Source organism: Lacerta agilis, chromosome 3 (genome assembly GCF_009819535.1).
Source record: "Lacerta agilis isolate rLacAgi1 chromosome 3, rLacAgi1.pri, whole genome shotgun sequence".
NCBI lineage: Eukaryota > Metazoa > Chordata > Lepidosauria > Squamata > Lacertidae > Lacerta > Lacerta agilis.
In genome coordinates, this window is record NC_046314.1 from 107,601,701 (window position 1) to 107,615,435 (window position 13,735).

Sequence of the window (13,735 nt, forward strand, 5' to 3'; positions counted from 1 at the left end):
GTTCATTTCCTCCAGACTCCATGGGCACCTGTGAAAATCAGATATGGAGCTTGATGGTGCTGGTCTTCTGAACTGGAAGGGTGTGTGTGTGTGTGTGTGAGAGAGAGAGAGAGAGAGAGAGAGAGAGAGAGAGAGAGAGAGAGAAAGAGAGAGAACAGTCTTCTGTTAATATCAGTAGCACTTGCTAACCATGAAAGGAGCTCAGTTAAGTGCATTGAAGCCCCCCATTCATTGCATGAGCAGAGGTTTAAGCGCACAGTTACCAGTCTCATTAAAATCAGTGAGACTGACGTGGTGAATCTCATAAGGAGAGCTCTTGTTGGGTCAGTTCTTAGCCCACCTAGTTGAAGCATCCTGTTCTGGCAGCTGCCAGCCAGATGCCCATAGGAAGCCCGCGAGCAGAGACCAAACACAGCAGCACTCTCCCAGCAAATGGCATTCAGAAGTATACTTCCTCTGACTAGGGAGGCAGAATATAGGCTATCGCGACTAGTAAGCCATTGATCGCCCCCAATATGAATAATTGGATCTGTAAAATGCGATTTCCTTTTCATGAATCGGCCTCGGTGTAATAGCCTATATAGGTAAAATTCAAAGTTGTTCTGCAGACACAGGGCAACTGGTTCTCCACTGGATAAAAAGTGGGGGGTGTTCATAGCTCCATCTTTTGTCTGCTTGACTGGTCCGTTTCCATGGATACACGCCACTGACAGACACTCCGGGGCTGAAACACAGGCAGAACTTTGCTTTCTAATAATAATTAGTACAAACATCAAAATCCTACCGACATAATTGGAATTGTAACGTTGGAAGGGATCTCGAGGAGTCGACTAGTCCAACTCCCTTCAGTGCAGGAGTCTCAACGTACAGTCTCCCATCCATTTTCAAACCTTGCCCGACCCTGCTTACCTTTGCAAATATGCTCGGAGATTTATTGCTGCCCCACTAGGATTTAGGGCAGGTCGCAAGGGACAGAATCCAACCACTTAGCAGCTCAGAACTTTGTTCATGAGGCAACAAAGCCAGCATCTGCGTGTTTATTCGGAAGTACCACTAAGCCTCCTGTTTGAACTGCTGATTTAGGCTCCAGTCTGAAACCAGATTTTGAGCCACCCCACCAGCTGAAGCCAAACGTTTGAAAATGTGCCTCAGCTTTTGCCTGCAAGTGAACTGGAATATAATAACCTGCCTTATACCAAGTCAGATCCTTGGTCCATCTAGCGCAGTATTGTCAACACCGGCTGGCAGCAGTTGCTGCAGGGTTTCAGGCAGAGGTATTTCTCAGTGCTGCTTGTTGGTGCCAAGGGTTGAGCTTGGAACCGGTGGTCCTTAAGAGCTTCTTCCTCTCGTCCTTTCAGTTTGCTGCCTTGTATTGCTCAATCTGTTTGGAGCTCTTCCCCTGTCTCTTATCTCCAATACTGAGTCACTTCCCTCCTTCCGATATTAGAAGGGAAAAATTCTTCCGCTTCTCTTTAAGCTGGATATCGATTCTCTGTCTCCATCAAACAGACCGCAGGAAATGCGCAGCATGAAGGATGTGGCATAAAAAACAAACCCAATTTAATTAATTTTGAGCAATCTACATCACTCTGCATGAGTGAGTGTGCTTGGGTGAGACTCAACACCCGAATTAAGGCAAAATTTGGCTTTATGGGTGCTGGAGTGTTTTACGTCAGCTGGTGTATAGGGTTACTCTCTTGATCATTTGTGAATGAATGGGAAAAAGAGCCTATTTAGATGTTTGTGTTTTGATTTACTGTGCCTCTCCCCACAATATTTATGCTCCAGTTTCTCTCCACTGCCCACACATAGAACATTTCTGGTAACAGGTCTGATTTTATTATGTTTGAGTTTTTTACAAGCTCGCCAAGCGCACGCACCATTTCCTGCTTAATCTCGTCACGAAGTAGTATAATATCAAGGCCTGTCAACCAACCAACCAGTAAACTGTACAAACACGAAAGCTTGCAATAGGAATTCACAGCTGGGTCGCGCCTCTACCTCTGAAGAAAGACAACCTGGTCTGAATTTTACAGGCTTGCAGTGTCTTGCTAGCTATAAAACAAAGGAAGGAGGAGCATGTTCCCTGAATCACCACATGTCAACGCAATGCACTAATGCTCAAAGGCCAAAAGCAAAGCGTGAATTCCCAACAGGTAAGGTGGTGGTTTCTGCTGCTAATGGGCCGATGCTCAGGAAGTGGGTTTTTAAGAGCTACGCAGAGCTGTTTGGAAAGCAGCAAGCTTGCACGCTCACATCTACAGATGTTTGCCTGGTTAAAAGCAACCAGGATGCCATACTACAAGAGGGAATTTCACCATCCCTCTAACAATGCAATCTGAAGCGTATCTATGGATGTAAAAAATGCTGAGTGAAGCATCACTTATTCCCAGGTAATGGTGGAAAGAATGGCTGCCTAAAGAGCAGAATGTCTAGAGCAGGGGTAATAATCACCTGATTATTACCAATAATTGTAAGATCGCCCAGCTGTGAGACGTGAGGGCCCTGCAAGGCCCTTTCCACCTGGCCTAGGGGACAGGGCCCACACTTACCAGCCCCACTGAAGAGGCTCCTCATGAGGCCGGAGGAACATCGCCTGGCTATTGTTTTATTGATTTAATGCTGTACACCGCTTTGAGGTTTTTATTAAAAATATAAAGCAGCATAGAAATAATAATTATTATTATTATTATTATTATTATTATTATTATTATTATTATTATTATTTATACCACGCCCATCTGGCTGGGCTTCCCCAGCCACTCTGGGCGGCTCCCAACAGAAAATTTAAAACACAATAAAATGTCAAACATTAAAAACTTCCCTAAACAGGGCTGCCTTCAGATGTCTTCTAAAAGTCAGACAGTTCCTTACCTCCTGGACATCTGATGGGAGGGTGTTCCACAGGGCTGGCACCACTACCGAGAAGGCCCTCTGCCTGATTCCCTGTAACCTCACTCCTCGCAGTGAGGGAACCGCCAGAAGGCCTTCGGAGTTGGACCTCAGTGTCCGGGCAGAACGATGGGAGTGGAGACGCTCCTTCAGGTGTACTGAAGGGAAACCTTTGTAGGGAAACCTTTTCAGCCTGAGGGCCACATCCCTTCCCTGGCAGCCTTCTGGGGGCCGCATACTAGTGGCGGAAGGTGACAGAGGCAAAAGTGGCCTGAATGACAGATGTTACTCTTTCCTTAGTACAAAAGCACTTGGAAAGAACGTGGGGCAGCGCCAGTGCCGAAGCCTGGGGAGAGGGGGGGCGTGGCCTGGGGAAAATCCTGAGGGCCGGGTAGTAATGCCTGGAGGGCCGCATTCATCCACTGGGCACAAGGTGCCTCATCACGTTCACAGTTGGGTGTTTATAGGATGCAGCCTTAAAGCATTGCCCTTAAAATAAGCAAACACAGGAAGCATACAGAAGGTCTCACCAATATTTGATGGGCTATTTCTGATTTGTATCTTCTCTTGCCTGAAGAAGAAGCAGTGAAAGGCAAATCTCCTGTCAGAGAATGCAGCCTGTAACCCAATCTTCTGCAGGCGGGTGCTTTTTCAGATCAGGTTTCTGCTACTGCTAATGCGATAGCTATTCATCTTGCCTTGGCAATATTCCTTTATCGAAACCAGATCTCCGTCTAAAAGCCCTGGAACCTCACCGATATACCTTCGCAAGATAATCAGGAGCACGCCTCACCCACTCCTCAAAGCTCATGTGCTTTTAAGGGGAACGGGAATTCGAAAAGGGTCCGGAATAAATCTTGCCCGATTGCACAAGCAGACAAGAGACCATAACTTGCTGTTATGAGCCATATTTCGCCTTCCCATAAAAACCTAGTCTTCTAACAACGAGTATTGATTAACTCAATCTAGGAGCAAACCTCACATTTATTTATTTATTTTGCACTCATAGCACACCTATGTCTGTTTTAAAAAAAATTGTATCCTGGGTCAAGAGAAAGAATTTATGGAACTGGCTAGCAAAAATGCTTTGAGGAACTGCAATAATATGCTGATTATTGGGAATCACTTATGCTCCAACATGTCCTAGTATGTTAATAATAATAATAATAATAATAATAATAATAATAATAATAAGTTTATTGTTTATAGCCCGCCCATCTGACTGGGTTGCCACAGCCACTCTGGGCGGCTCCCAACAAATATGAAAAGATAATAAAACATTAAAACAGCTTCCCTCTACAGGGCTGCCTTCAGATGTCTTTTAAAGGTTGTACAGTCCTACCTTGGTTGTCAAACACCTCAGTTGTCGAACAAATCAGCTCCCAAAAGTGAGTGTTCTGTTTTGCAAATGTTTTTTTGAAGCTGAACGTCCAACGTGGCTTCCAATTGGCTGCAGGAATTGCCTTGGTTTTCAAACCGTTTTGGGAGTGGAACGGATTAAATTCGAGAACCAAGGTACGACTATATAGTTACTTACCTGCTTGGCTCAGGGGTCGCATAACTCCATACCTTCCAACATTTCTCCAATGAAAATAGGGACGCCCTAAGGAAAAGAGGGACATGCTGGGATCAAGTCAGAAGCTGGGATGGCTTCTGTAAATCCAGCACTGTCCCTGGAAAATAGGGACACTTGGAGGGTCTGGAATCATAGAAGTTGGAGAGTTGGAGTGGCTGGGGAAACCCAGCCAGATGGGCAGGGTATTTATAAATAACAACAACAACAACAACTATTATTATTATTATTATTATTATTATTATTATTATTATTATTATTATTGGAATCTAATCCCACCTCCTTCAATGTAAAAATTTGTGTTTGTAGTTTCACCCACTGGTTCCGCCCTATGCTGGCATGCAGCCCTCTGAAGGTTCCCAGAAGGGCATGCAATTTGTTCTATGTGGGGTTACCTTTGAAGGTGGCTCTGAAACTACAATTAATCCAGAATGCGGCTGCTAGACTGGTGACTGGGAGCAGCCACAGAGACCATATATAACACCAGTCCTGAAAGACCTACATTGGTTTCCAGTATGCTTCCCAGCACAATTCAAAGTGTTGGTGCTGACCTTTAAAGCCCTAAACAGCCTCGGTCGGCCCTGTATACCTGAAGGAGCGTCTCCACCCCCATCGTTCAGCCCGGACACTGAGGTCCAGCTCCGAGGGCCTCCTGGTGGTTCCTTCACTGCGAGAAGTGAGGTTACAGGGAACAAGGCAGAGGGCCTTCTCGGTAGTGGCGTCTGCCCTGTGGAACAACCTCCCATCAGATGTCAAGGAGATAAGTAACTATACAACTTTTAGAAGGCAGCCCTGTATAGGAAAGCTTTTTAATGTGTAATGTTTTGTTATGTTTTTATATATGTTGGAAGCCACCCAGAGTGGCTGGGGAAGCCCAGTCAGATGGGCAGAGTACAGATAAAATGATGATAATGTAACCCTCTCGCTGAAAAAGGTTCCCCACCTCCGTGATATAGCATGCTGGATAGTTGAAAAAAGCTTACTTCCTGAGCATAGATCGCCAGCAAGAATGCAAAGTTAGGGGCTGAGACAAAATAAAAATAAAAAATCCTTCCAGTAGCACCTTAGAGACCAACTGAGTCAGAAGTTCTCTCTCTGTTTCTGTTTCTCTCTCCCTGTCCCGCTTTGTATTTGGCAGGGGAACAGCAGTTTGTCCCAGATCAGCTGATACTCTGGCTGATGATGCTTGCTTCCCTCCCCCCCCCCCGCCCAACTTCTATTTGTAAATAAATTCCCCGCTATTGTAAGACACCACTAAGCTGAATGGAATTCCCCACTGATGGGTCAGCGTCTACTGTGTGCTACAAGATCAGCCATGACAGTATCCCAAAAGCAAAAGATCCCAGCCGTCAATGCTTTGGATAGGAAGCTGAGTTGGAGCTGAATTTGGACCTGCTGGGAGTCTTCCTTCAAGTTAAGTGCCTTTCTCCTAACACCGAGCTACGCTAGATTCCCAACAGGTGGGTCACTGTTGCTTGTTAGAAGAGGGGAAAAGAAAGGCCGCAGGGACATCAGCATGGTGCAAACACACCTGCAGGAACACCAGATTCACTCTGTTGGTGTGCTTGCAGTGTGCTGACCTTTCTGACATCTCACCTGTTCACCTCCTGCCCGCAGGAAGCAACAGCAACCCACCTGCTGGGAAGCTTGGGTAGCAGCTCTGCCCCTCCTTGCAAGCCACTTCTATATGCAACCTAATCCTAAATGCAAACATAAGTCTCACTGTGTCCCACCCATTAGATAAATTATGGACTCAAAGACAGATCCCTCCCTAATACTTAGGACAATACTTCAAAATTTATCTACTGTATTGACAAGATAAGTATACAACTGCACATTTTCAGTACCGGTATATCTGAAGGAGCATCTCCACCCCCATCAATCTACCCGGACACTGAGGTCCAGCGACAAGGGCCTTCTGGCGGTTCCCACATTACGAGAACCCAAGCTACAGGGAACCAGATAGAGGGCCTTCTCAGTAGTGGCACCCGCCCTGTGGAACGCCCTCCCACCGGATGTCAAAGAGAACAACAACTACTAGACTTTTAGAAGACATCTTAAGGCAGCCTTGTTTAGGCAAGCTTTTAATATCTGATGAATTATTGTATTTTAATATTGTGTTGGAAGCCGCCCAGAGTGGCTGGGGAGGCCCAGCCAGATGGGCGGGGTATAAATAATAAATTGTTGTTGTTGTTGTTGTTGTTGTTGTTGTTGTTATCTGTCTGTAGGACAGAAGTGATGAGAAAGTTACTAAGAGAGAATATTGTGTCTTGTCAGGATGACTCAGAATTTATTTTATGTTGTTACTCACTTAGATTTTGCATAATATTATTCAGATCTGCATAAATTAATTTTATCGTGTCTCAGTTTTTAAGATTTCATTTTAACATTTGCTAAAAGAGGAACAATATTTCCTTTTGAAATGGGTGTGTTGTGATCTGGCAAGGAAATTTGGAGTTTTTAAGTTTGTTCAAGCTGTAGTTTACATTGTAGTTACCTGGCGTTACTTTCATACTATTAAGTTTTGTTATGGTCTAATGACTAGATACAAACAAACAAATCAGATCCAATTACCAAGTTGACTTGGGCTTATTCACGGGCAAATACCCATGAAATTGCAGGGCTCTTCAGCTATTTCTATGGAGTTGCAGTTGCTGTCTTAGTCACCACCTGATGTCAAAGTCCCCTCCTTAAAAACCAGACTAACCCAACCAGTCTGCTGACATGGCTTATACCTAGAGGCTTTTCGTTGTCCCCTCCCAGGGCATATTTATAGATGTGTGCAAAAGATAATTAGCAATGCACATAATTGTTTTAAAAAAATTCTGGGGCTGCAGAGGGCCTTATTATGATGGCACAATAGGTTAGCTCTCCAAGCCAACCATTATCACAGACAGAAGTGTAGCAGCTGTAGTGTTTTGGACACCATGACAATTTTCTTCTTCGATTGGTTATTCATGCATGTGGCTCAGTCATTCAGGCACTGCTGGTTTTCAAGACAGTGGTCACATGCTTGAGTAGGCTGGGATTTCAAAGGCAGGAGTGCCCGCCTGGGGGGAATTACCAGAAGACGTTTTTGTAAAAACAACAACAACACACATTTGTGGTTTTCTTTTTAAAAAGCTCAACAATTTTGGGGTCTTCATAAAACCTTTGGGGTGTCCTGGTTTTTACCTTTTGAAATATGGCAACTCTAGAGGAACAGATTGCAGTCTAAGCAGTTCCAAGCAAGAGGTTCCCCCTTTGCCTAAGATTTCCAGCCGGTTGGCTGACGACAAACTACGTCAAGTGATGACCGCAATGCACAAATGATCGGTTGCAGCGGTAACAGCACAGATAAGGACATGAGAAGAGTCCTGATGGCCAAAGGAGCAGAGGAAATATTCAAACCCAGGTCTACATGGCTCTTCGTGGTTCACATGTGGGCTATGCCAGCTGGGGTTGATGAGATGGGAGTTTCAAAACATCTTGGCGGCCTTCTTAGCTCAGTATATCCGGCAGTAGTCCAACTGTGGCCTCAGCTATACAGCTGCAAATAAAATGTTTTAAGTGTGTTGTAAAGTGCAATATTCCGTACATTACTACTGGTTTTCCCAGTAGTAGTGTACAGAAGTGAGAGCTGGACCATCAAGAAGGCTGATCGCCGAAGAATTGATGCTTTTGAATTATGGTGCTGGAGGAGACTCTTGAGAGTCCCATGGACTGCAAGAAGATCAAACCTATCCATTCTCAAGGAAATCGGCCCTGAGTGCTCACTAGAAGGGCAGATCCTGAAGTTGAGGCTCCAGTACTTTGGCCACCTCATGAGAAGAGAAGACTCCCTGGAAAAGACCCTGATGTTGGGAAAGATGGAGGGCAGAAGGAGAAGGGGACGACAGAGGATGAGATGGTTGGACAGTGTTCTTGAAGCGACTGGCATGAGTTTGGCCAAACTGCGAGAGGCAGTGAAGGATAGGTGTGCCTGGCGTGCTCTGGTCTATAGTCTATGGGGGGGGGGGTGTTATTCCATGTTGTTTTGAAAAATTCCATGTTGTTTTGAAAAATCGATAAAACATACATATATAGTTTTTAAAAGACTAGCAGATTTAATGTGGCAAAAGAATTCCTAGACAATAGCCCACTCCATCAGATGTGTGAAACAGCTACTAAATAGAAGGTGCAATAAATAAGTCACTCAGGTGGGTTGCCGTCATCCCCTCCCCCCCCATCAATACTTTTTAGTATCATATTAAATCTTTCTGCGCAAGCTTTGGGGGACCCTTGATGTGAAGGACAATAATTATCCACCAGCAGCTGCATAACAGGAGAAAAATTAAGCACATTAATCCTGCACATCATTTCTGGTGAAGCATCAGCAGAGATGAGGAGGTTATGCAGTGGTTCACAAAGTACCGTATGCATGAGTCAGCAGGATCTACTGTACTAACACGAGACAAAATGCTATTTTAGGACCCATCAGCAGAAGAACTGCATCCAAGAAACCTCAGAAGATTCGCTGTTACGGCCAGAATTTAACTGATGGTTGGAATATGCCACATCTAACTCTCGGGAATGCACTCTGAAAGAGATCGATACAGACTGGTTCAAGTCCAATGGAAAATTACACAACTACTTGCATTTTTCACCTATATAAAGTAAACCTGAATTAAGTTACACTGAGTCAGACCAGTGGTCCATCTAGGTCAGAATTGTCTGCACTGACTGACAGCAGCTCTGGTTTCAGAAAGCCTTTCCTGGCCTTACCTGGCGATGGCAGGGATTGAACATGAGACTTTGGGCATGCAAAGCTTGCTGAAAGTAGAATAGCCCAAGTTGGTAAAGCATGAGACTCTTCATCTCAAGGTGGTGGGTTCGAGACCCAGGTCGGGCAAAGGATTCCTGCATCACAGGGGGTTGGCTTAGATGACCCTCATGGTCCCTTCCAACTCTACCATCTATGATTCCATACTTCTACCGTAACACTCTGTGGCCAAGGGAGCAGCCCCAATTGTGATTTTCATTGAGACCACCATGTGTGGAGAAAGCATGAAAACATCCCCTCCTTTTCAGTGTACTTCTGATTATGATTGCTCCCCCCTCCCCCATCCCAATGTTGCCATTTAGGGGGTGGGAGAAATAATGGCTATATATAAGAATATTATATAAGAACATAAGAAGAGGCTGCTGGATAGGACAATGGTCCATTTAGTCAGCATCCTGTTCTCACAGGGACCAACCAGTTGCCTCTGGGAAAGCAGCAAGCAGGATCCAAGTGCAAGAGCACTTTCCCCCTCCTGTGGGAGGGAGTTCCATAGTTCAACAACGTGCTGTGCGAAGAAGTCCTTTCTTTTATCTGCCCCGAACCTTCCAACACTCAGCTCCATCGGACGTCCATGGGTTCTAGTGCTTTTGAGAGAGTGAGAATGCCTTTCCTCTAGTCACTTTCTCTGTTCCACGCATAATTTCATAAACCATCTAGCCCAAGGCCCACTTCACAAATACGCTGGTTCTTGGGAAGGCTCTCATTCTCACCTTTCTCCTCCCTTTGTCCTTTTAGTCCCATGAGACATGGCAGCTAAGGTTTGGGGCTTATTAGCCCTGTGATGGCCTGGGAGTCAGACTCAGATGCTGAACCTGAGGGATCCCAGCCTGCACAGGATTCCCCGCCTCCAGAACCAGCTGAGCCGGGGCCAGGGCTTGAGCCTGAAGGATCCCCACCTGTGCTGGATCCCCAGGTGCAGGCATCAGCAGAGTCTGCTCTGGCTCCTGATGGGAGGGAGGACCCATTGCCTGCAGGTGCTCCACTCCCAGCCTCTTCAGAGGAAGCTGAGGGGGCCCCTGGGTCCAGTAACCCACCAGCCTCTCCTGAGCTACAGAGGCTCAGGACAGAGAGGCGAAGAGAGCTAAGTGCTTACAGAAGGAGTGCTCGCCTCCAGGCCCGGAGGAGAGGCGAGTCTCCGGAGGATCGTGGCCACCCTAAGCATAGGGCCAGATAAAAGCCAGCCAGACCCAGCCCAAGTTGCGTGAGCAACTTAGTTGCAAGCATGTGCTCAACCTGCAACCTCGTGCCTGTACCTGCCTTGGACCTTGACCTGCTCCCTGCCTCGCTCCCCGCCGGACTGACCTCCTTTGGACCCCTAGACCCAGGACTGGATTTGGACCTCGCTTCACGGACAAACCCCTGGGGCCAGCACAAGCCCATTGTAAGAACCCGGGACCACAATTAAGGTCCTCTCCTTTTTGCTGTTGGTAACCAAAAGGAAATGGCAACATTTTAACTGAATGCTCAATATGAAGTTTGCTATGTAATGGAGCATACCCTCCAACATTTACCCGATAAAAATAGGGACGTCCTATTCAGGTGGCGATGTGGTCTAAACCACAGAGCCTAGGGTTTGCCGATCAGAAGGTTGACGGTTCGAATCCCCGCGGCAGGGTGAGCTCCCGTTGCTCGGTCCCTGCTCCTGCCAACCTAGCAGTTCGAAAGCACATCAAAGTGCAAGTAGATAAATAGGTTCCGCTCTGGCAGAAAAGTAAATGGCATTTCCATGCGCTGCTCTGGTTTGCCAGAAGCAGCTTAGTCATGCTGGCCACATGACCGGGAAGCTGTCTGCAGATAAATGCCGGCTCCCTCAGCCAGTAAAGCGAGATGAGCAGCACAACCCCAGATTCGTCTGTGACTGGACCTAACGGTCAGGGGTCCCTTTACATTTACCTATTCGATGATGATGATTATTATTATTATTATTATTGCTCCGTCCATCTGACTAGGTTCCCCCAGCCACTCTGTGTGGCTTCCAACATATATAAAAGCATAATGAAACATTAAAAAATTTAAAACTTCCCTATACAGGGCTGCCTTCAGATGTCTTCTAAAGGTTGCATAGTTACTTATCTCCTTGGCTCGGGGGTCTCATAACTCTATACCCCCCAATATTCCTCCAATGAAAATAGGCGTGTCCTATGGAAAAGTGGGACACTCCGGGATCAAATCAGAAGCTGGGATGGCTTCTGTAAATCCAGGGCATATGGAGGGTCTGATAGAGGGCATCGCTGCAACAGAGACCAAAGGCACACTGCCTAGGGGCATGGGATGCTGGGATCAGAGTTTCCTTGCTCCTTCATATGCTTTAGCTGGGATGGAGAGCAGCGGGGGGGGGGGCGACTGAGGAGCGGCTAGGAATGCATGTCCATTTCCAGCAGAGAATGCAATCTGTATTTACTACTGGGCACCAGGTCTCCTTCGCCAGTGTTTAATTTCAGTACGAGTTTCTGAGTTCCACATATTTGCTCCAAGGTGAATTCTCGCTCCTTTCAGTACTAAAGGCTAATGCTTTGCCGCTTCTTGATAATGATGTCTCTTTTATGCCTTTGCTTTGTTCCCTTTTCCAGCCTCCCCCACTCCCTCCAGATCTCTTCTTCTGGGAGTAACAGAAGGATTCAAGAAGCTTCGTTTTCTGTTGCTGCAGAAAAGGGATGCTGCCAAGATTCCTGTTGGCACCAGCCGTGGTGAGCTCCTAATTCTCTTCCTGCCTCAGCTAGCCTGGGCTGCCAGACAATGTCATGTAGCTTCAAGGTGCTTCCTTGTGACCCATTAAACCATGTGGAATCTCAAGCCAAAACGGCCATTGGAATACCGCAATCCCAAGTGCCTCAACAAGTTATCCAATTGCTACATGTTGTCCCAAGAACAAGCCTAGCAGACCCTCCAAGTGTCCCTATTTTCCAGGGACTTCTCTGATTTAGAGAAGCCGTCCCGGTTTCTGATTTGACCCCAGAATGTCCCACTTTTCCTTAGGATGTCCCTATTTTCATTGGAGAACTGTTGGAAGGTATGGCGTTAACTGACTCCGGAGCCATCTGAAGGCAATCCCGTATAGGGCAGTTTTTTTTAATGTTTAGTGTTTCATTATGTTTTTATATATATTGGAAGCAGGGTATGAACAACAACAGGGGCGTAGCGAGCCGCTTGGCTACCGGGTGCGGCAAGCCAAGCGGCACCCCCGGGGGCGGGGCGTCGCTCCGTGCGCATGACGTCATGACGCATGCGCACGGAGCGACGCCTCCGCCCGGGCCAGCGAGGAGGGGTGTCACGCCAAGCATGATGCCCCTCCTCGCTGGCCCACCCAGCTCCACTCAGGGAGCCCAGTGGCGAAAAAAGCCGCTGAAAGAAGAAGAAGAAGAGGAAGAAGAGTTTGGATTTGATATCCCGCTTTATCACTACCCGAAGGAGTCTCAAAGAGGCTAACATTCTCCTTTCCCTTCCTCCCCCACAACAAACACTCTGTGAGGTGAGTGGGGCTGAGAGACTTCAAAGAAGTGTGACTGGCCCAAGGTCACCCAGCAGCTGCATGCGGAGGAGCGGAGACGCGAACCCGGTTCCCCAGATTACGAGTCTGCCGCTCCTAACCACTACACCAAACTGGCTCTTTCCCCATTTCAGCAGCTTTTTTCTCCGCTGGCTGGCTTGCAGAGCCAGGGGATGGAGAGGGCTGGGCCAGCGAGGAGGGGTGACACCCCTCCTCGTTGGCCTGGCCCTCTCCATTCCCTGCTCCGCTCAGGGAGCCCAGCAGCCCTTTCAGCGGCTTTTTTCGGCCCTGACTGGAGGCGCCAATCACGGGGGGCGGGGCCCCGCCCCGAGTGTCACCCCCCAGGGCACTACCAGGGGCGGACCGCCCCCGCCCCCTTGCTCCGCACCTGAACAACAACAACAACAACAACAACAACAACAACAACAACAACAACATCCGAGGACATGTTAGAGTGTATATGATTCCCAATAACCAGCATATTATTGTGGTTCCTCAAAGTGGCTAGGGCAACCCAGTCAGATGTGTGGGGTATAAATAGTAAAAATATCATCAAGGAATGGGACGTCCCTATTTTCATCGGAGAAATGTTGGAGGGTATGAGCTGGACCATCAGATAACCTGACACAGCATATTGATGTCTAGACAGAGCTTTTATTGCTAAGCAGCTGAAGGCTGTTCGTTTGCCCTTTGTTTTCCATTGCCAGCATGACATTGCAGATTGTATTTTGATCGAAGGAGTTTGTGTTGCTACCAGATATTTTCAAGATATACAGTGGACGCTCGGGTTGCGAACACAATCCGTGCGGGAGGCACATTTGCAACCCGCAGTACCGCATCTGCGCACGTGCAGGTCACGATTTGGCTTTCTGCGCATGCGCAAAGCGTGATTTAGCGCTTCTGCACATGCACGAGCACCGAAACCCGGAAGTAACCCGTTCCGGTACTTCCGGGTTTGGCGTGGAGCACAACCCAAAAATAT